The 23,047-nt window shown below is 55.9% G+C and overlaps 2 long non-coding RNA genes across 6 annotated transcripts in view; one reads left to right on the top strand and one right to left on the bottom strand.

Moving 5' to 3' along the window:
- LOC109548321 (uncharacterized) overlaps positions 1–13,301 on the bottom strand; it is a 124,373-nt gene extending 111,072 nt beyond the window's left edge. The window contains exon 1 of the long non-coding RNA XR_012327136.1: positions 13,187–13,301. This is a non-coding gene — a long non-coding RNA (uncharacterized lncRNA). The remainder of the gene's footprint in view (positions 1–13,186) is intronic.
- LOC109548320 (uncharacterized) lies at positions 1,006–18,946 on the top strand. Of its 5 annotated transcripts, none has more exons than XR_012327137.1 (3): positions 1,006–4,671; positions 4,858–16,062; positions 16,888–18,946. It is a non-coding gene; the product is annotated as an uncharacterized lncRNA (long non-coding RNA). The 5 variants fall into 5 exon arrangements; XR_002174414.3 differs by lacking the exon at positions 16,888–18,946 and having other exon boundaries at positions 1,006–4,441; positions 4,529–4,671; positions 4,858–13,192; XR_004522834.2 differs by lacking the exon at positions 16,888–18,946 and having other exon boundaries at positions 1,151–1,670; positions 4,529–4,671; positions 4,858–13,192.
- Positions 18,947–23,047: the final 4,101 nt, after the last annotated feature.

Here is a 23,047-nt window from a genome sequence, read left to right as displayed (position 1 = left end):
TCCCTGCCCTTCGCGCTTGGATATGGCCACATTTTTGCTGTTACAGATACTTCCCGAAATGAACTGTCCTTGTAGATAAATCTCTTCACGTGCATCGTCGCTTACTTACTTGGGGTAACTTTGTAGAAGTAGGAATGCTGGCTTTCAGGCCTGCATCATTTTGAGATTTCCAGCACATGTGACCTCACACCCTCCGGGAAGACCGGCTGGGCCAACGCGTGAGGACAGATCCCGTCCCTGTGCCGCACCGTCTTTTAACTTCTTTGCCAACGCGTGGGCCCTAACTGACCGTGATTTGAACTCATGATGCAAAGAACTAATGCTTTGCATCTGTCCCTAAACATCGTGTTGTAGGTTGGGTACAAATTGACTTCCACGTGGATAACCCTGTTTATTACTTGACTTTATTTAAAACTAAAAAAACCTTTAAAACAATTCTCCGTAACTGTGGTGGAACTGAAGAGGATGCCAGCACCTGAGGGAGAAGCCACAGCCTCCCCGGGCAGCTCAGAGCATGCCCTGCCTCCTGAACCCCTCTTCAAGATGTGCCCCAGTCGCCTCCCCCTGCACCTTGCTCGAGAGTCCCGGCCTCTCTTCATGCCACCACTGTGGTAACTCAGAGGAGTTTAGCACCAAGGAGTCACTCGACTCCGGGGCAGCTCATCCGAGTACCCGCGTCCCTCTGAGGACCCCTGTGTCCTCGAGCTCCGCGCTGGGCCCCGCTGCCGACCTCCGCCCAGGCTCAGCCCATCCTGCCCGCTCGGCACGGTGCCTGCCTCGGGCGGCAGGGTCAGGCTGCGGGAAGCGGTCATAACCTGGAGAGTTGAACGCAGCCTTCCTCTCACTGGCTCCTCTGAGTGGGGCTTCCCTCCCCTCCCACCAGCCCCCCGCGCCGTGGGAGGCCCCTCTGGGGGGCTGCGTGGCCTCCACGCAGCACAGAGAGATTCTGTTTGGGAAACAATCCTTTTGTTTTTCAACTACAGGATTTGAAAGCTATCACTGAAAACTGGTAGTCCTGCATTCTTAACCTGCAAATATCTTTGGGAACAAGATTGCACTTGTGAGAAGTCAAGCCTGCAATTGCCTGCGAGTCCCACCTCGGGCTAAGCCGGGAAGGGGGGGTAACCCAGCCTAAGACTAAGTCAGCCCCTGGCCTCACCCGGTCCGCAGTGTCGACGAGGGCTCCGCGCCCTGCGCCGCCCCTGCCGCCCCCACAGCACCAGGCATCCCTGCGACAGCCCCTCCCCCCGGCCCAGCACGAGTTATGTCACTGAATGAAAGGAGATTGTTCAAGGGAATTCCCACCGCATACGCTCGGAAACTGTGAAGACAGCCGCGTCTAGAGAAGGTTCCTCCAAGTGTATCTTTCCTGATGTGTTTTCTCACCGCCCCCAACCCTCCCAGTTGTCAAGGTTCACATGCAGCTGCCGTAAAAGATACACAACGGAATAGGCTTGTCCCCAGACTAGCGCTCGTTACGACGCACTGACTGTGCAATCGCCTGGCAATGCCCAGAAGGGCTGAAGTCGCATGTGTCCCCCACCTCAGGGGCCGCGCTCCATCCAGGTGGAGCACAGGACCTCCTGGAGCGTCGCCAGTCTCGGTCACCCCTGAAGGAGGAGCCGTCCCCAAACACACCTGAGAGCCAGCCAGGAGGTGCCCACTTTCCAGTAAGAGGAGGGGCGGCCGGGCTGGGGACGGGCTGGGGACGGGCTGGGGACTCCACATCGCATCCCCAAGGCATGCAGCGCTCAAGGTCCCTGCATCCCAAGCGTGGCTTCCTGTGCCCTGTGCCGCCCACTGAATCCGCCAGGAAAACGCTCCTCCCCCGAGACCCGCATCCCCTGTCTGTCTCCACTTCCTGCTGCCTGGCCGGACTCGGCACCCCTGCGGGAGAGGCTGTCCACCCAGAGGGCATTTGACAAAATTGGGTGGCGTCCAGGTCATCCTGCCCTGGACCTTGTGCACCCGTTTCCTGTCCCCACCCCCAAGTCTCGGTGTGGACGACGGCACAGTGGCTCAGAGCCCAGGGCGGCAAGCAGGGACGGAGCAGGCAGAAAGATGGGCACGTCCTGTCTCCAGTGGCAGCAGGGGCCGAGCCACCGCCTCCTAGTGGGAGCGGTCAGCCTGGAGCTCAGGCCCGTCCAGAGGCTAATGGAATCCATCTGGTCCTTAATAACCTTTAGAATACAACGGGGTCAGAAGAGGAATAACAGTCCCTGTGATCTCAGTGACACGTCACACAAAACCCCAACGAGCACTTTTGCTTGAGGTGTCACGCTAAATGCTACGCGATCACCCCACGCTTCCCACTCAGTCCTGGGGGCAACCAAGGGCATGACCTCCCGTCTCATCCGAGATCCACTGTCCCTCCAATGGAGGGAGTCAGGGTTTAGGGAAATCAAGAAACTTCCTCCGCGCACCGAAGTGATACAGAGCCAGGCCACACTCAGCCCTTGCCTGGATCTAAGGGTAAACCTTCCCTCACGGTCGCGGAAGGGGACGTCCACTCTCCTTGCTGCTCAGGGTGACCGAGGACAGCTCCCTGCAGGGGCTTCCTGCTTCCCTTCCTGGCGACCGGGCCGCCACGTGGTTTATGCGCGCAGAGGGGACCGCTGGGCCTCTCCAGGGCTCTTCACGTCAGAAACACCTGGGAATGTTCTTTCTTTCATTGAATTTCCAATTTGCATGTAAAGGCACCCGTTTCCGGAACAAAGAGCAGTCAGGACACTAGGCTGGGCCCCGCCCAGTCACGAGGGCAGCCACGCACAAGGCGGGGTGGGAGGAGAGGTGAGGCCACTGTGGGCTGCTGGGGGCGATGGCAGAAGTCCTCTGGGATGGGGGGGCTGGGCCCCTCACGGAGGCCAGGGCGGCGTAGAGAGGTTTCCATCCGGAGAAGCAGATGTCAGGAGCCGAGGCCACGGGACCCAGCAGCAAACGCAGACGTGGTGACGTGGCTCTCGCCAAGGGCCGGGAAGCAGCCCAAGGACCCCAGCTGTGGGGAAGGGCGGGTTTGCGCCAGGCCCCGCCTGCGGTCATGCTCTGACGGCCCGACACGGGCCACGTGGACTTGAACGTCTGACAGAAGCGCAGAGTGGTTTGTGGACGGTGGGGCCAGAGTGTGCACCGTGCATCGAGACTGAGAGGGGAAGCTGTGGTCCTATCAGGCCCGTGTGATTGGGGCTGTCCTGCAAAGCTGGGCCCACGGTCTCCCGACCCACAGGCTACAGATTACCCCACAGGTGCATCTCAGGCTACACATTACCCCACAAGTGCATCTCAGGTAAAGCGGGAGCAGCGCCTACTCTCTCTGCCTCCATTTCACCTCACAGGGTCTTTGAGAATGAGTAAGGATCAGCCTACAGTGCCGTTCTGTAAACTGTAAAGTGTGATATGAATACGAGGTTAATAAAGGTATGTGGTGGACATGAGGGCCAGTGTTCTCACCAGGGGCTCGTAGGTGATGAATAAATAAGAGCACAGGCAGGGCTTCCCTGGTGGCGCAGTGGTTAAGAATCCGCCTGCCAACGCAGGGGAGACGGGTTCTAGCCCTGGTCTGGGAAGATCCCACATGCCGCGGAGCAACTAAACCTGTGCGCCACAACTACTGAGCCCGCGAGCCACAAGTACTGAGCCCGTCAGCCACAACTACTGAAGCCCGCGCGCCTAGAGCCCGTGTTCTGCAACAAGAGAAGCCACTGCAATGAGAAGCCTGTGCACCACAACGAAGAGTAGCCCCTGCTCGCCACAAGGAGAGAAAGCCCGCGCACAGCAACAAAGACCCAACACAGCCAAAAATAAAAACAAATAAATAAATAAATTTATAAAAAAAAAAAATACAGGCAGCCTTGACTTGAAGAACCCAGCTCTGGGTCCTCCCTGTGGACAAATGTGGGGCATCGCTTAAGTGACGGAGCCAAAGGCAGATGAAGGATGTCTCTAGAAATGCCTTCAATAATCTAACGTATTTAGAGAAATGAATCTCATGGAGCCAGGATAAAACTCCAGAGGAAGCGTCACTAGGATTTTCACGAACATGACACGCTTGGAGTCTGTTTTAACGAAACTGCCCCCCATTAACACACACACACACACCACCCTCATCACAGACTCACAGAAACATACAGCACTTCATTCCCTTCAAGAGGAACATTCGAGCCCCTTGAATTTTCCTCTCACCCCAAGACGCCACCAGCCCCAAACAGCAAGCACTGTCCGGCTAACGTCTCTTCCTGACAAACCGCACTCAGCGCTCAGTGTGCTTGTGGTGCCGGCTCTAAGGTGCTGATATCACAGAGGAACTAACAGGCTGTAGGGTCTGCATGAAAGCACAAGAGCCCAAAAGCCCACTGAGTAAACACGAGCTGCGTCCAAGTTATGTGAGCTCGAGCCGGCCAAGTTCACACCTGGGGCTGCTTGCCACGTTCCTAACTGGGACAGGGTAAGTTTGATTAAGTGCAGAACAGGCTTCTTGCCTCCTTGCATTTCTAAATATGACTTGATGCTGATTCTGACTCGTAAAATTCAGGAAAGAACACAGCAGCCCTAGAAACTAGGGTCAGTCATCAGCTGGGAAGCGGATGCACCTCCTTCTTGCCGAGGACTCTGAAAAGCATCCTGCTGGATTTGGGCACGGTGCCCCAGGTCCGGTGTCTGCAGACCACAAGCCAGGTGAGAAGAGTCCCACTGTCCCACCTGCAGGGAGCACAGAGTCCAGGAAATCGGAGCCGCTGTTGTCTCAGAAAGAAGGAGGAGGGGAGGGGGCGATGGAGGGATAGGAGGGCCAGGAGGAAGGGGCTGGGGGAGGGCATTCCCTGACTGGGAGCACCGTTTTCACCGCGTGAATTTGTTTTAAAGAAAACAGGTAAGATGGAGAGTTAAGGGGCGGCACGTCCCCCCCCGCTCCGTGCCGGCTAGGAAATCCTGGCCGTGCAGAGTCTCGCCACCGCGGGCACAGCAGGATGCAGAGCAGGCCGGGGCCTGCAGCCCAGCGCCAGGTATGCGGCCCCGCGGCAGGCGCGCCCACGGCAGGTGCAGCGCAGCCAGTGCCGCGGCCCCGGGACGGGAGCCCTGCAGGTGCGGTCGGGACACGTCCCGGCTCTGCAGGAAAGCCACGCGGCTGCCGAACAGCCGAGCGCCCTCCGCCCGCAGGTCCCGGGGTGCAGCGGGGGTGACGCCCGCGGCGGCTCCGGGACGGGGCGTGGGCGGAGGCGTGCCCGGGGCTCCTCTCGGCAGAGGCCTCACCGGACCCCCGGCGCTGCCCGCCCAGCCCTCGCACCGGCACCCTCCCATCCACCCTTGGCCATCCCTGGGCACGCGGCTCCCCCAGCCTCCCGGCCCCGTGCTGAGAAGCCCCAGAGCCTCCAGCTGCCACCCGAGTCCCCTTGGCGGGCCCAGGAGCCACCGCGTGTTCACACCCACCCACCCTGGGGGGGGAGTCGTGGTTCTTTGTTGAAGGGCCGCTCAGCCCCGATCCCGACCTGTAATCAGAGGCCGTTTTGCAAACAAGCAACTACCGAGTACAGCTGGGGACAGGAGGCAGAAATGGAGGCGCGGGACGTCTTCAGGCCCCCAGCGCTTGGAAGGGGGGCTCCCAGCCCCCCGGGGTGAGGCTGCTAGACTCTAAGGGCAGGGTGCGGGCATGGCCAGGGCACCTTACACCGTCAAAAATCCCACGGGGCTCTGAGGCTGCGGAACTGCTCCAGGGCTGGGTCCAGGGCCCCGGCAGGACGGAGTGGCTGGGAAGGGAAGTGTGGGCGCAAAGAAGGCGCCCAACGGCAGCGAGTGACGACGAGGCGGCAGGAGCCGCCGGACCTTCAAACCACCCGAGTGGCCCAGCTCGGGGCCCCAGAGCCCTGTGTCTGCCGTGTCGGGAGAGGCCCAGGAGAGGGGCAGGCCTGCTGGGCAGAGGGGGCCTGCAGGAGGGGGGGCAGAGCCGGCCCCTCACAGGCCCCGCGCCCTGCGGCCCGCCGGCCGGGGAGGCCTCACGCTCCTCTTGGGTCTCTCCTCTGACGCCACGCCTCCCCTGAGCTCCCGGCGGCGGGCTGCACCTGGGCAGCTGGGCAGTGCGGCACCCCCGGAGGGCGGGGGTGGTGGGCTGCATCCCCGCCGGGTGACTGTCTCCCGGCAGCCCCACCCGCCCCCTGTGATCTTGGTGCCCGCGGTCCACCCGGGCGGCTGCTCCAGGCGAGCCCTGTCGGGACCTGCTGCTGCGGGGGAGGAATGCCAGGTGGTCACGTCCCTCAGGTACAGATGGGGTGAGTAGTCACAGAAAATCAAAATCGGGACGATTCTGGGACCCGGGATCCAGAGGTTGTGATCTGAGGCTTTTCTCCCGGAGTACACAGAGCTGCAGGCGGTGCAGCCCTGCGCCTGGGCCTGGGAGGGGGGGGTGTGCAGGTGAGCTGGAGGGGCACTGAGCCCCCGCCCTGCCAGCTCCGGGGCTCCCCTGCGTCCCCAGGGTCAGCAGATGCGCTTCTGGTCGGGCACCGGGCAGGAGCCCCTCTGCGCACCCGGTCCCAGGGCCCCAGGTCCCTCCGGGCCTCACTTCACCCCACGCACGCATTTGGGCCACAGGGATGCCCGCCCGCAGGGCGTGGATACCCAGGGAGGCGGCAGATGGGGTGTACCTGGAGAGCACCGGGCACAGGACAGACGCTCCATCCAGGTCGGCCCTGGACTCAGCCACGCGGGACTTGGACCCGCCGGGCTCTCGGGAGGGGCCGTGAGGCCGGGGCTCCTCGGTCACCCTCAGCAGGCAGACCCATTCGCAGGGGCCCCCGCAGGGGTGGGCGTCTCGGGGGGGTGCCTGGAGGAGCCGGTGTCGGGGGCAGTGGGATCCTCGGACAGGATGGAAAATGCCTTCCCCGCACGTGACTCGGCGACACGGTGATACACTCTCCTTCCCCAAGCTCCCTCCTCAGCACTGCCACGTCCCAGGAGCACACAGGTGACAGGTGACGTCCAGGGACAACCTCCTGCACCTGCCGTTGACCTCCGACCCTGTCACTGCTGAGTGGGTCTGAGCGCTTGTCTCTGGTCCCAGTGTGAGCTGTGGCCTTGCGTATGCGTGTGTGCATGTGTCTGTGTGTACGCGTGTTTGTGTGTGCAGGCATGCCTGTTCACGCACGTGCACCTGCGCCCCCCAGCAGGCCTCCTCCCTCAGACGCTGGCACGCTCGCCCTCGGCCCCGCCTGCTGTGCCCTCGCCTGGCGTCCTGGGGGCACCTCCAGGTGTGAGGAGAGGCATCCCCTCCCGCCTTTCTCTGTGTCCCCCCAGGAGAGGGTGAGGGCGAGGGGGCTGGGGCTCAGCCTCCACCCTCAAGGCCATCCCGCGGAAGCGGCTCTACCCCCGGGTGGAGGTCCCGCCCCGCGAGGACCCAGAGCTGCCGATCTCAGAGAGGACGGACAAGGCAACCCCGTGCAGTGAGGCTCACAAGCAGGGTCGTCCTGAGCTGGTCCCTTGAATTCCTCTGCTTGGAAGAATCCTCAGCCCTGAAAAGTGTGAACAGGTCCGGGGGGGGGGGGGGCACAGCCATCCCCCAGAGCCCACAGGGGGCAGGATGAATGGGGGGAGGGGGAGGCAGGAGGGAAGGACTGAGTGATGAGAACAACGGGGGAAGGGGCCGCCAGGCAGTTGAGGACATGCGTGTCCTGGGGGACATGAAGGGGCAGCTGAGCACAGGCTCCGGGGAGCAGGACGGGGCCACCTGGCTCAGTGGGGTCCCAGGCCCCCCAGCCCGGGCACACGTCTTATAACCCAGGGCAGGTGGCACAGATCTCTCGGGTGGACGTGCCCCTCCCTCGGCGCCAGCAGGAGTGACGGGCAGTGGCCCAGGTAAGCACGACAGAGCGCCTGGCCGTGCGGGGAGCCATGTGTGGGGCCCGGGGGCTCATCCAGGGTCCAGCGAACGCCGGTCTGAGGGAGGCGGCCCCTCTGCCTGCAAGGGGAATGAGGCCGCAGAGCATCTGCATGGCCCCCGGTGCGGCCACAGCTCAGGAAGCTGCTTAGGATGCAGACGCGCGGCCGCGCCGGGCTGGTCCCACAGTGACGCACGAGGTGTGGGCAGCTCGCTCGGCTTCACGCCTGGAGACCAGTGGGGCCCCGGGGGGATTTCACAACACACCACAGGCAGCAAAAGGAATCACGTATTTGGCCTGGAGAAGTGAAAACTGAGGTTTGATTTGATCGCAGGGGCCCTAAAAGAACAGCAACAAGAAAATGTGGGCGGGGGACAGTCATCCAGACATTAACCTAAGTGTACACACACGCAAAGGCGTTTTCTGAAAAGCAAAACGGCATCGATTGCAGCCAGAAATTATGTCAAGACACAGCGAGGGGACTTCCCTGCACGGTGGTTAAGAATCCGCCTGCCAATGCAGGGGACACGGATTTGAGCCCTGGTCCAGGAAGATCCCACATGCCACAGAGCAACTAAGCCCGTGTGCCACAACTACTGAGCCTGTGCTCTAGAGCCCATGAGCCACAACTACTGAGCCCGTGAGCCACAACTACTGAGCCCACGTGCCACAACTACTGAGCCCGTGTGCCACAACTACTGAAGCCTGTGAGCCTAGAGCCCGTGCTCCGCAACAAGAGAAGCCACCGCAATGAGAAGCCCGTGCACCGCAACAAAGAGTAGCCCCCGCTCGCCACAACTAGAGAAAGCCCGTGCACAGCAACGAAGACCCAACGCAGCCAAAAATAAAGACACAGCGAAGAGAATGGTCCTGATGGACTGGAATGTGGGGGGATGGGGGCTTATGACAGGGGAGGGTGGAGCTGCTGTGCCCTCGAGGGGCTGCCAGTAAACCCGACACTGGGAAGCTTCACCCCAATAGAGCACCACATGGACCAGGTGGCCCGGCGGCCACTCACCCGCAGGTGCAGCCACAGAAGAGCACGGAGATGCTGGGGCCTCTGCAGACGCCCCAGAAACCCCTCGTGTGTCTTGACGTCCCCACACTGTCCCGACCTCCCCTGGGAGCCGAGCCACAGGGCCCTGCGTTTGCTGTGTCCTCCAGCCGAGATTTAATCCCGCAAGAAAATGCTCCTCCCCCAAGACACACATCATGGTGTCAACTTTCACCCCCTCCAGCCTCATCGGCCTGCACGGTCCCCACCACATGGCCCAGCCACACACGCACACACGCACACGCATGCACACACACAGCACACACACACACAAACACACACACACACACAGGGTCCCTGTGTGAGGGGTTACCAGCAAGAGGACGTTTGGAGAAAGGGGTGAAATAGGACGCTTCCTCCACGGCTCCGCCCCAGCTCCCGCCCAGCCCCCGCGGGCTCTAGCGCCCTGCAGCCCCCACAAATCCAACGAGCACGAAGGACATACAAATGCCCACATGGAAAATTGCAACCAGGAAACGAGGTGTTAAACTCCCACCACTGGCGAATACTGTGTGCAAGGCAGTCACCGCTGTGGTCAGAAGAGCTAGTGGCAGGTGCTCTGTCCTCAGCAGAAAGCCTTCCCGCTGCTCTGTCACTGTGGCACATCACAGAAGCAGGACGACAGAAAACCCTGCAGCCAAATCCTGGTCCACGGGACAGGCGCTCGGAGTGGCCTCGGAGCCTCAGCGGCGTCCCCGCTCCCCTCCGGCCATGCACGCTGCCCCCGGGTGTGTGCTGTTCCTTCCATCTCAGCACCCCTCCCCCGGTCGCCCCGAACAAGCCCATGCCTGGAGATGTCTCTCAGAGCCCAGAAAAACTACCAAAACGTTCAAGGTCCAGGAGCAAACAGCACTTGACTTTGCATAAAGCTTGTGTGTGGGTTCTGATAGGAAAGCACGACTAGCTGCCCCCAAAGAGCCTCAGCAAAGCCCTGCTTCCCTGGCGATTGGTGTCCCCTCCTCCAGGGCCACCCTCTAGGGTCTGAGCAGTTCGCTCTTGAGAAGCCGCGATAAGCAGAGGAGCTGACAGCAGCAGAAGGACGAAGGTGAGGTCACGATGGGCCATGCACGGGGGGAGGCAGAGGGGGAACCCCCCCCCCCCCCCGCTTCCGTGCCGGCTAGGAAATCCTGGCCGTGCAGAGTCTCGCCACCGCGGGCACAGCAGGATGCAGAGCAGGCCGGGGCCTGCAGCCCAGCGCCAGGTATGCGGCCCCGCGGCAGGCGCGCCCACGGCAGGTGCAGCGCAGCCAGTGCCGCGGCCCCGGGACGGGAGCCCTGCAGGTGCGGTCGGGACACGTCCCGGCTCTGCAGGAAAGCCACGCGGCTGCCGAACAGCCGAGCGCCCTCCGCCCGCAGGTCCCGGGGTGCAGCGGGGGTGACGCCCGCGGCGGCTCCGGGACGGGGCGTGGGCGGAGGCGTGCCCGGGGCTCCTCTCGGCAGAGGCCTCTCCGGACCCCCGGCGCTACCCGCCCAGCCCTCGCACCGGCACCCTCCTGTCCACCCTTGGCCATCCCTGGGCACGCGGCTCCCCCAGCCTCCCGGCCCCGTGCTCAGAAGCCCCAGAGCCTCCAGCTGCCACCCGAGTCCCCTTGGCGGACCCAGGAGCCACCGCGTGTTCACACCCACCCACCCTGGGGGGGGAGTCGTGGTTCTTTGTTGAAGGGCCGCTCAGCCCTCTGGGAGGGCTCTCCTCTCCCTGATGTGACATCAGAAACCAGACAGAGACCCGTGTTCCTGACGCACATGCGCATCCAGCCCTCTGCTGCCTCCAAAAGGCCTTTGATCCTCGGGCAGGATTTCCCATTTCTATCAGTTATGCTGTGAGAAAATGGGAGACGTGGCGCTAAGTGGAGGGATGAAAGCCTAGAAGACAGTGTCCCATCAGCCACCCCTTTGCTGCAGCCTCACTAGTTACTAACCCCCCTCAGCGCCCCGAAGGGAAGCCAGGGCTTAGTGCACCGCACACCACCGCACCGCCCGTCTCTGCTTTTCTCTAATTTCCTATTTAATTATCTGACGGTTTTTTTCATTCTACAAGAATGTACGTCCATGAACACATAGATCTCACCAGTCTTATTCACTCTTGTCCTCCTGGCTTTTCAGAGAGTTGGCGCTTAATAAATATCTGCTGAATGAGTCGATGACTGAATCCCAAGGCCTGTGTTGTTGGAAAACCTCTTTCTGTGTGAGTTTGTGTGCCCAGGGTGACGCTGATTCCTGAGAAAGTCGTTGGGACACCAGTACGTACCCAACAGCATAAAGTATGACAGAATTATCTCCCTGAGGTCCAAGGCAGCCCTGACAGCCCACAACTCACTGTGGGAGATCAGGACCAGAGGTCAGTGGTTAATTCTGCCCATCATTTCAGGGGTGTCAGCAGCGACCTTTCATGGTGGTCACCAAACAAAATTAAAAATGGTCACTCGTGGACTTCCCTGGTGGCACAGTGGTTAAGAATCCACCTGCCAATGCAGGGGACATGGGTTCTATCTCTGGTCTGGGAAGATCCCACATGCCACGGAGCAACTAAGCCCGTGCACCACAACTACTGAGCCCGTGCTCTAGAGCCTTCAAGCCACAACTACTGAGCCTGCACTCTAGAGCCCGCGAGCCACAACTACTGAGCCCGTGTGCCACAACCACTGAAGCCCACGTGCCTACAGCCCGTGCTCCATGACAAGAGAAGCCGCCACAATGAGAAGCCCGCGCACCGCAACGAAGAGTAGCCCCCGCTCGCTGCAACTAGAGAAAGTCTGCACAGCAACGGAGACCCAACACGGCCATAAATAAATAAATAAGTAAATAAAATTTTTTTAATCTATTAAAAAATGGTCCCTCAGAGACAAAAAGCAGTAAACCAGGGACACTTGGGCACCTGGAAAATTCACTAGGATGAGTATGTATGTCTTTGCCCAGAGAAGAATACTAGCTGATTGAGTGCCTTTATTTGACGTTCACAGTGTAAGTTTATTACATGGAATACATCTTCACAAATGGAGCAAAAGTAAATAGACTCCAAGTAAAGTACATAGTAAGTAAGACTTGAGTTCAATAAAGATTATTCTATGGACTAGAACAACCTAGGACAATCTGCTAAGAAACTAGCATCCTTAGGAAACTTAAAGGCCTTGCCGCTGGCGGGAGGGCACTGCAGGATTTATGCCGCCAGGGCGGTGATCCCACTGATCCAGGCCCCGGGTAAAGTTATGAGGTCAAGGGCTTCAAACTCACACGTTTTCAGCACGCGGCTGGCCACAAAATCTTAACTTTTAAAGGCAGAGAATGTGCAGGTAAACAAGATACGAAATCACCTGGTAGAAGCCACACGTCCTGAGAACAGCCTCCCTTCCTTGGCGGGTGTGTTACTCTCTCAGAAACACGCACTGTTGTGGCCGGTTAGAAGGTGTTCCGGCAACTTGGGGCACCCGAGAGGCCACCCGGCAGGGCTTTGCCAGGACGAGGGGCCCCTGGAGCTGACACCCCTGCGGGCCTGCGGGGCCTCACGCCTCCTCCCCTCCCTTCCCGCCGGGGTCCCCCTCCCTGTGGACCTACCCGGTCCTGCAGAGGGGTCAGCCCCGAGCCGCTGCCTGGCCCACTCCTCAGCTTTGCCCTCGTCTGCCAACTGACTTCCCTGGGCCCGTAACTCACGGCAGCGCACTCATCTGGGGGTGGCCACCCCCAGTGACGTGACGGATGCGTGAACACTGTTCTCAGACCAAACTCGCGGACTCCGGGGGGCTCTAACATTTCCCCCAATGTTCCCAGAATCCAGATCTCCTGCCCCAAGAATGACAGACATTCGTGTGGACGGTCTGTCTCCGCCAGCCTCTCGCCCTCTCGGGGAGCAGCGCCCCCACCCCTCCTCCGGAGTCTTCACCTCACCTGTTTCAACCTCCGCACACGGCCTCCTGAGGGCCTGCCTCTCAGACCGCGTCTCGTTACACTTTACCTTCCACGCTGCACATACATCTGCTACCGCATCCTACTGCCTCCTTTTCTCCCAGGTCACCAGCTGGTTCTGACCTTACCGTCTACTCTCTTCCTCCCTCGCCCTTGCTCCACCTGCGTCACTCCATCTCATGCCCAGACCTGCTTCTGTCCGGGTCTCTCAGGCAACTCTGGGGGCCCCCATCACCCCGTCACCGGCAACCCGACAGAGTTCAAGTTCTTGCTGGTATGTGCCCATACCCGACAAAAGACAGGCTCCCCAAGGACAAAAGGTACCTCATTCGCCTGCAACCCCAGGCCGGTAAGTGACTGTGTTAATCTCTCACCTGGTATGAAGGTTCTAGAAGCAGCCTGGCAGGGCTCGCGGACGGTAGCGAGTTGTCTGGATCCTCGGAAAGTCGGACCCCCGAGTATTGCTATGATCTAAAGAAAACCAAACCCATTTGGGTCCTTCCCTACAGGCTTCAAACTCCAAATGGGAGAACCAGCCACATCTTCGTTCAGGAGCTGATGCGCGTGAGGAAGTCACCTCCACCACGTCCACCTGCAGCGCAAGGCGGCCACCAGCTCCCTGAAGACCACGTTGCATCTAAGGTTGATCTGGGGTTTTCCCGCAACGACAGTCAACACGCATGCGCATCTCATGCACTATGGGTACAGAGCACACTGCAAAGCAATAGGGCGTCCTGGGCACACCCCAAAGTGTGACTCACATCGGCACTGGCAGTGAGCCATCCTCCAAGCTCACCCACCTTCCCTCTGTCCACGGAGGGTCGACCCGTCCGCGACGATATGCGTCAGATACGGTCCGCGGCCCTAGAGGCATCAGTAAGAACCAAAACTGAAAGTGAAAGTGGGCAGGGATTCCCTTCTCCGTCCTTTGCATCCCTGACACCACCTTTGTCCTGACTCCCAGATTGGCGCTGCCTGGTGGACACAGGGCTGTGAGGGGCTGGTATTCACCGGCTTCAGCACCGACAGGCACCTGCCGTCCAGGTAACAGGCGTCCAGTGTGTGTTGGTGAGGAGGGCGCACCGCTGCTGGTCTGAGGACGCTGTGGTCCAAGCACCCTGCACCTACGCTCCTTACACAGGTGCCTCGGCCAGCAGGAAACCAAGCCTGTTCCCCGAAGTGCTCACTGAGGCCCCACACACTCAGTCACAGTCGGCGGGGCTGGTTCCCTGACCCTGTGCCCTGACCCCAGCACCTGCAGGGTTTTTGTTATTTGAGTGGCACTTTTATACTTTGCAAATCACTTTTACACCCACGACTTCGTGTGATCTTACAGCCTTCCCAGAAGTGGACAGGCAGACGGTATGATTAATGGTGAGTAAACCGAGGCACGGACAGGTCAGACCTCAGCTGCAAGGGCCACGCGGGGAGGCGCCCACGGACAGGGTCCCGGCGCTGGCCTGGAGTCACTGCAGCTTCGTAGGATCCACGACATTCACAGGCAACCATGTGGGAGCGTGGAGGCCACTGGGAGGGGTCTGGCTCAAGGGCAAGAGACACAGGGCTTCCCGAGCGCCGCAGCTTCTGGGGCGACAGGGGCTTGGGGACGTGCGCTGGATCATCAGGTTTGCTTTAATGGCGCAGCGTGTGCTCCGGTACAAAGGCTCAACGATTCCAGCGCGGCCATTAGTGCCCACCCGGCAGAGACGACACCAGATGTTATAAAGTCACGTCTCCCGGCCATCGGCCCACCGGGCCACAAGGACACGTCAAAAGCAGCAACAGCTCCCACCAGGAGCGCTCCCCATGTGTCCCAGGACATCAGAGCCCAGGTGCCTGGAGGTGTCTGGGAGGCGGGGCAGCAGGGCAGACGGCGCCCGCTCCCAGCTCCCGGACGGACCAGGCAGAGCTGCCCCCAGAGCAGAGGGACGGGCTGCCCAGCTTCACACAGATGGACAGCTCCCATCCAGACCCAGAGCCGGTGTCGGGAGCTGCCTGAAAACCTACAGGGCTGGAAGGGAATCACTCATTTGACTGGAGCGCAAGATGTGCCCAGAAGCCCGTCCAGCTTCTTGCTGCCACCACCAGGAAGCCGCAGAGAAGGGGCTGCACGGCGCGGCTGCCATTGCGCAGACCTCAGCGCACAGAGCAGGCACCAGCCTGCCCGCATTCCTCTCTCCCGCCCGGCAAGGAGCAGCCAGGAAGACTCAAAGGGCTGTGGGGAGTTCAAGGCTGAGAACTGGCTGCTTCGTTATTACCAGCACTCAGACACTGGGAGCTGAAAAATCCGCCGCAGAGGTGATCAGAGGTCACTTTCTCTCGGCATCGAGCACAGCAAGGAGGTTTCCTGGAAGCGGGGTCTCCAAGGCTCAGTTTGTTTCCTATACACGTGCACACACACACCTGTCTCTTTACTAAGCAGCCTGCTGGAAGGAGAGGCCTGGAAGACGAGGCTTCTCTGCAGAAACCGTCCTCCTGACAAAGTCTCTGCCCGCTTACTCAGAGCAGCTTCTCTTCTCACAGCCGCCAGCGCAGAGGAGCATCTCCCCCAAAACTGCAGCGAACGCTTCCCAGGCTTTTTTAAGTGAAAAACACCCTGCCACAATCGCGAGAGGAGAGCAGATTCTGTTTGAACAGAGCTGAGACCCGCTGCCACACGGGGCACCCGGGAGTGGACGGGGGGTGGGGCTTGCTCCACAGCAGCACGTCGTGGAGAATCGGACTTAGTGAGGGGTTCCTGGCTTCCATGCTTTGCTCTTTTTTCCACGTGGAGACGTAAAAGAAAATCTAGGCAGGAATGGAGTCCAAGGACCTCGTTCTTAGCTCAGGAAGAGGGACAGGAACTTGAGAAAACCTGCAGAACTCAAGAAGACTCTGGAAGTACATCAATTAAAAAATAAGCAAACACAATAAAAAAAATTAAATAACCATCAAAATATTAACAACCAGCACGTTGGCAGGGCCAGCTTTGCACCAGAGGACGGTCTGTTGCAGCCCCTACCTGAGGACAGAAAGAAGGTGACACACCTGGAAAGAGCCTTGAAACAGCTGCCCGGGCCCAAGGCCGTGTCTCCAGGACCCTCCCTCCGCCCCCATCTCCTCTCCCCGCGAGGGCCTCCACCTTGGGGAAGGTGGAATTGAGCTGCCAGGATTGTTTTGTGGGGAGAGTCAGTGATACACGTGGTTTGGTGTGTCCTCAGCACAGCGCCTGCTGTTAGCTCTCATCTGTGTTACGACTGATGTTAGCAGTGTATCCTTTTCTGATATCATTTTCTCTGCTCTGTTTTAGTTCCTTCGACACTGTTTCTATACCTTCATGTTGTTTTCATGGGAAGGTTGTTAATTCTACGTTTGGCCCGACTTTAAGTAATCAAACTTTCTTTTTATTGGTCCCACTTAAACACCACAGTCATTGAATGAAATGTGGCCACTGCCCCGTGAGATGACCCTGCAGGGCCTCGGAGACCTGCGCGTGCTGGGTGCCCGAGCTTGGTGCCGGTGTTTAGATTTGCGGGTTTTGTCTGTTACTGTCCGGCAAGTGCTCTCAGCCTGAGAGGCAGGTGACCGGGGTCCCTGCGACCTCACTGGGGCTCCCGGGGCCACACAGGGGGACGAGGGCCCAGGGCCGCCCGACGTGTGGGGAGCTGCCCCGTCCCACCCGTCATCACGAGAGCAGCTCTGAGCAGTGTGTTTCCATCCCCTCGCTTTATCTTTAACTCCATCTGAGTGTGCTTTTCTAAATCAATAAAACCCTCAATAAGGACTGGGAAAGTGAGGTCAGGACAAGGGTATCACCACGATGCCTGCCTGGTGCAGATGTGGACTCACCGCCAGGGTGACCCCCTCCCTACAGGAATCCACCAGTAAAGGGGCACGCAGGGCACTCCATCCAGTTTAATAATGATATTTGACGCGGTGACTTCCCATCCACTCAATTGGTTATGCTCTTCTACTTCTGAAATATAGCGGGGCTGTGTGCAGACTGCGTCAGGAAAGCTTCCGCATCAGAGGCCAGAGGGTCAAACGTTCAGACAAAAACTAAAGATGCCTTTTTCTTTAACAATGAAAAATACAGCGTCGCAATTAACTCAAGCACACCACAAGACATCTATTAATATGATAAAACTTTGAGGAATATAAAGAATGCCTTGACCAAGCCTCAAGGAAAAACATTTGCCTGTTCCTGAGACGCAGGAGAAGTTGAAAACGTTCGTCTACATAAAATATGACTCTCTGAGTCTGCCGAGGTCAGCGAGACCCGGGACGGCCAGCGTGATCTGCAGCTCGTTTGCACTGGTTCCTCCCTTCTTGTATCTCTGTGTCTTTCTTTTACTTCCCCTCCGTCCCTCCAACTTCCCCCCTGAGGGGCGCACACCACCCACCGTGAGGGCAGCGTGGTCAGGGTCCAGCGCCGAGTTCCTGCCTCCTGATTGGACCCACTGTCTTCGTCTCCTGGTGGCCCAACTCTCGGGGCAGTGGGAGGACAGACACAAGTTAGCTCAAACCATCAGACTCACTTTGCTACAGATTAGTCACAGGTTCCCTCACCACGGCTTGTCTTTCCGAGTTCCTATTTCCCTATTACAAGCCGGCATCTCTCCACAGGTAAGATGCTGACACACATGCAGGCAGGTTATAGAGAACATGAGTTTGACTACAGTTTAAAGTTATATGTTCAGGGGACTTACCTGGTGGGCTAGTGGTTAAGACTCCATGCTCCCAATTCAGGGGGCCCCAGTTCGATCCCCGGTCGGGGAACTAGATCCTGCAGGCCGCAACTGAAAAAAAAAAAAAATCCCACAGGCCGCAACTAAGACCCAGTGCAGCCAAATAAATAAATATTTAAAAAATACTAATAATAAAATAAAATTATATGTTCAGGAAGGAGGAAATAATATCTAAGGTTTTTAGTGAATTCATAGATTTTAAAGCCTACTGGCAAATATTAAGGTAGTTTAAGCTTCAAATCCTCTCCCAAAACAATAATTGCTTCCTAGGTGTGCAACTGAAAACACTGTACAACTTTCAGAAATACTGGTACTTCTTAAAAAAACATCTGATGTAGTCATGGAAACAGGAATATGGTGAGAAGCAAGAGAGTTTTTTCAAGTCTTTTAATATAAAGTAAAACAGAGTTTCAAGCCAGAAACAAATGATCACAGACTAGTTTCTGATGTGACCAAAAGCAAAAATGGCAAAAGGATAAATCAGCATTATTACGGTACTGCCGGGAAGAGAATGTTATAAAGTTGCATAAATATTTTCACCCTAAATCCCATTTATTATTTTCCTTCATGTATAATTTTCTGAAAAACAAAGCGTTTTCCCTGAAAACTTTCCATGCTATGATTTTCTCCTTCTCCAGGGGTCACTTATTTACATTTTGGAAAAATCTGAGTAACATCTGTTCGAGGGCTTTGGCTTTTAGGGAGGAGAGAAGTGGAGGGAGCACAAGACAATATTCTTGTCCCTGAAAGCTATTGACTCATTGTAACTTCAGGTCCCTAAACGGTAAAGAAAACCAATGACTTCTTCACATGCCTCGACAAGAAAGGCAATTATGTAAAGTAATTGAGCCTAAATGGAAACGTATTTGTATGAGACCTTGAGTTTTTCTCCTTACATGTGATACTCTTTGTAAGTCACTCCCGAGCACCACGTGCCAGGCGCTCCGTCTTGCCCCTGTTTCTTTAGTCAAAGGTGGTCTGTGAATCCCCTGGGACAGATGCTGAGGGCCAGCTGTGCAGCCTCAGTGTGGCCTTAGGCCAGCCTGGATCTGGACGGCTCTCTGTCCCCTGACGGCTCCTCATCCACTCACGTTCCGTCACGGCCCCGACGCCTGGGTGAGCCCAGCAGCACCCGAGGTTGGAGGGTGGCCACCCACCCAGCCCGGGAAGCTGCTGAGAGCAGGACACAACACTGGCCAGAGTCTCTCTTGCCCTGAACCTTCCACATCCATATCCATTGAATGTCTATGCAATCTTTCTCCAACATTGAGCTATTTTATTATCTTTTTTCTTCAGAACTTAATATCTGACATTAAAGTTTTTTAAAAAAAGAAAATGTTATGGGATGTTGAAATTGTGGGTGATTTCTGTATACTTTAAGGTAGGTATTATGTTTTAAATTTTGTTGTCAATTTTTAAAATGTTTAAAAACTAAGCAATGGGCTTCCCTGGTGGCGCAGTGGTTGAGAGTCCGCCTGCCGATGCAGGGGATGTGCGTTTGTGCCCCGGTCCGGGAAGATCCCACATGCCGCGGAGCAGCTCACGGGCCCGTGAGCCATGGCCGCTGAGCCTGCGCGTCCGGAGCCTGTGCTCCGCAACGGGAGAGGCCACAACAGTGAGAGGCCCGCGTACCGCAAAAAAAAAAAAAAAAAAAAAACAGCAACAACAACTAAGCAAGAGTTTACTTTTGTGGCATTCCTCGGACAAACTCAAAGCGGTTCAGACCGCACACCTTATTCATCTGAGCGTCCCCAGCTAACCCAGCGAGTGCTGTTGTCAGAACAGGGCAGGGAAGCGGACTATTTACCACAAACCTTTCCTCGTGCTCGCCAGGGCCGCCTTCTGGCCACTGGCCATTTGATGGTGGAGAGAAATCAACAAACAGCGCATCGTCTTTGTTTCCGCCCCGGACTTGATGTGACAGCCCAGGAGCCGTGCAGGCGGCAGCGCCCTCTGTTTCTGTAGGAAACGGCACCGGCGGCAGGAAGTGAGCCCTGGGATCAGCTTCCCTCCTCAGCTAACAGGTACTTGGCAGTTTTCCAGCTTTTATGACTCGGGTAAGAAAAGTGTACTTTTCCACTATTACTAATGTAACTGTGGTTGTGTCTTGAAACCACCAAATACTTATCATCGCCTGTGACCCACATGTAAGAAAACTGTATTCGTTCTTCTGGAAAAAATATTTTACCAAAAACTATCTTCAAATTCTAGTATTGGAACAGACCTCAGAAAGGCCTCATCAGAATGACAAACCATCGCGTATCTTCTCTTCTTACGGCCCAGGTTGAAGATTCCACCAGACTTTCTTTTTTTTTTTTTTTTTGCAGTATGCGGGCCTCTCACTGTTGTGGCCTCTCCCGTTGTGGAGCACAGACTCCAGATGCGCAGGCTCAGCGGCCATGGCTCACGGGCCCAGCCGCTCCACGGCATGTGGGATCTTCCCGGACCAGGGCACGAACCCGCGTCCCCTGCATCGGCAGGCGGACTCTCAACCACAGCGCCACCAGGGAAGCCCCACCAGATTTTCTTAAACAATCTGTTTTAATTTTTGATCTGTTCTTCTCTCTTTTAATCTACTTTCTGCAAAAAATAAATTACTTTGTTATCCATATATTTGAAAGCAACCTTAGCCTTTCCTCCTTTAGGTTAAAACAACTCCAATTAGCTCAACCTACATTCCAATATTCAGATTACTAATATTCGTATTACCTTATGATTTTCTTTGATAATCTTCTCTACTTTTTACATATCTTTCATAAAACTTGAAGATCAATACTGAATTTCTACTCCAAGAACTAGGGCCTGAGATGTTACAAAGAGGCCATCTATCTGGAGACACAGGCAGACTTCAAGGGAAAAAAAATTCAATTCTTACAGTACATCAGGATCAACAGTGATTAAAAATCCCATCCTTTGTTTAACTACCTTACTGAGCACCTTACGTATGTCAAGCACCATTCTGGGCAAAAAGTTGATTAAGCAGTTTCTACCCAGAAAAAGCTTCAATTTTCTTGTGTAAAAATGAGCTAAAAAGTCCCACCTGGGAGAGGAGCTTCAAGATGGCGGAAGAGTAAGACGCGGAGATCACCTTCCTCCCCACAGATACACCAGAAATACATCTACACGTGGAACAACTCCTACAGAACAACTACTGAACACTGGCAGAAGACCTCAGACCTCCCAAAAGGCAAGAAACTCCCCCCATACCTGGGTAGGGCAAAAGAAAAAAGAATAAACAGAGACAAAAGGATAGGGACGGGACCTGCACCTCTGGGAGGGAGCCGTGAAGGAGGAAAGGTTTCCACACACTAGGAGCCCCTTCGCGGGCGGACACTGAGGGTGGCGGAGTGGGGAGCTTGGGGGCTGCGGAGGAGAGTGCAGCCACAGGGGTGCGGAGGGCAAAGCGGAGAGATTCCCGCCCAGAGGATCGGTGCCAACCGGCACTCACCAGCCCGAGAGGCTTGTCTGCTCACCCGCCGGGGTGGGCGGGGCTGGGAGCTGAGGCTCGGGTTTCGGTCGGAGCGCAGGGAGAGGACTGGGGTTGGCTGCTTGAACATAGCCTGAAGGGGTTAGTGCACCACGGCTAGCCGGGAGGGAGTCCAGGGAAAAGTCTGGCCCTGCCAAATAGGCAAGAGACAATTGTTTCGGGGTGCGGGAGGAGAGGGGGTTCAGAGCACCATCTAAACGAGCTCCAGAGGCGGGTGCGAGCCACGGCTAACAGCGCGGACCCCAGAGACGGGCATGAGATGCTAAGGCTGCTGCTGCCGCCACCAAGAAGCCTGTGTGGGAGCACAGGTCACTCTCCACACCCCTCTTCCGGGGAGCCTGAGCAGCCCGCCACCGCCAGGGTCCCGGCATCCAGGGACAACTTCCCCGGAAGGACGCACGGTGAGCCTCAGGCTGGTGCAACGTCACGCAGGTTTGCCCCGCATCCGCACCCCTCCCTCCCCCCGGCCTGAGTGAGCCAGAGCCCCCGAAGCAGCTGCTCCTTTAACCCCGTCCCGTCTGAGTGAAGAACAGATGCCCTCAGGTAACCTACACGCATAAACAAAATTGATAAACCATTACCCAGAATCATCAAGAAAAAAGAGAGAAGACTCAAATCAATAGAATTAGAAATAAAAAAGGAGAAGTAACAACTGACACTGCAAAAATACAAACAATCGTGAGAGATTTCTACAAGCAACTATATGCCAATAAAATGGACAACCTGGAAAAAATGGACAAATTCTTAGAAATGCACAACTTTCTGAGACTGAACCAGGAAGAAATAGAAAATATGAACAGACCAATCACAGCACTGAAATTGAAACTGTGATTAAAAATCTTCCAACAAACAAAAGCCCAGGACCAGATGGCTTCACAGGCGCATTCTATCAAACTTTAGAGAAGATCTAACACCTATCGTTCTCAAACTCTTCCAAAATATAGCAGAGGGAGGAACACTCCCAAACTCATTCTACGAGGCCACCATCACCTTGATACCAAAACCAGACAAGGATGTCACAAAGAAAGAAAACTACAGGCCAATATCCCTGATGAACATAGATGCAAAAATCCACAACAAAATACTAGCAAACAGGATCCAACAGCATATTAAAAGGATCACACACCATGATCAAGTGGGATTTATCCCAGGAATGCAAGGATTCTTCAATATACACAAATCAATCAATGTGATACACCATATTAACAAATTGAAGGAGAAAAACGTATGATCATCTCAACAGATGCAGAGAAAGCTTTTGACAAAATTCAACACCCATTTATGATAAAAACTCTCCAGAAAGTAGGCATAGAGGGAACTTTCCTCAACATAATAAAGGCCATATATGACAAACCCACAGCCAACATCATCCTCAATGGTGAAAAACTGAAACCATTTCCACTAAGATCAGGAACAAGACAAGGTTGCCCACTCTCACCACTATTATTCAACATAGTTTTGGAAGTTTTAGCCACAATAATCTGAGAAGAAAAAGAAATAAAAGGAATCCAAATTGGAAAACAAGAAGTAAAACTGTCACTGTTTGCAGATGACATGATACTATACATAGAGAATCCTAAAGATGCTACCAGAAAACTACTGGAGCTAATCGATGAATTTGGTAAAGTAGCAGGATACAAAATTAATGCACAGAAATCTCTTGCATTTCTATACACTAAGGATGAAGAATCTGAAAGTGAAATTAAGAAAACACTCCCATTTACCATTACAACAAAAAGAATAAAATATCTAGGAATAAACCTACCTAAGGAGTCAAAAGACCTGTATACAGAAAATTATAAGACACCAATGAAAGAAATTAAAGATGATACAAATAGATGGAGAGATATACCATGTTCTTGGATTGGAAGAATCAACATTGTGAAAATGATTATATTACCCAAAACAATCTACAGATTCAATGCAATCCATATCAAACTACCAATGGCATTTTTCACAGAACTAGAACAAAAAATTTCACAATTTGTATGGAAACACAAAAGACCCCGAATAGCCAAAGT

The sequence above is a fragment of the Tursiops truncatus genome, chromosome 17 (genome assembly GCF_011762595.2).
Source record: "Tursiops truncatus isolate mTurTru1 chromosome 17, mTurTru1.mat.Y, whole genome shotgun sequence".
In the NCBI taxonomy this organism is placed as follows: domain Eukaryota; kingdom Metazoa; phylum Chordata; class Mammalia; order Artiodactyla; family Delphinidae; genus Tursiops; species Tursiops truncatus.
The sequence above is the reverse complement of the archived record's forward strand: the minus strand, read 5'-3'. Positions and strand labels throughout refer to the sequence as shown.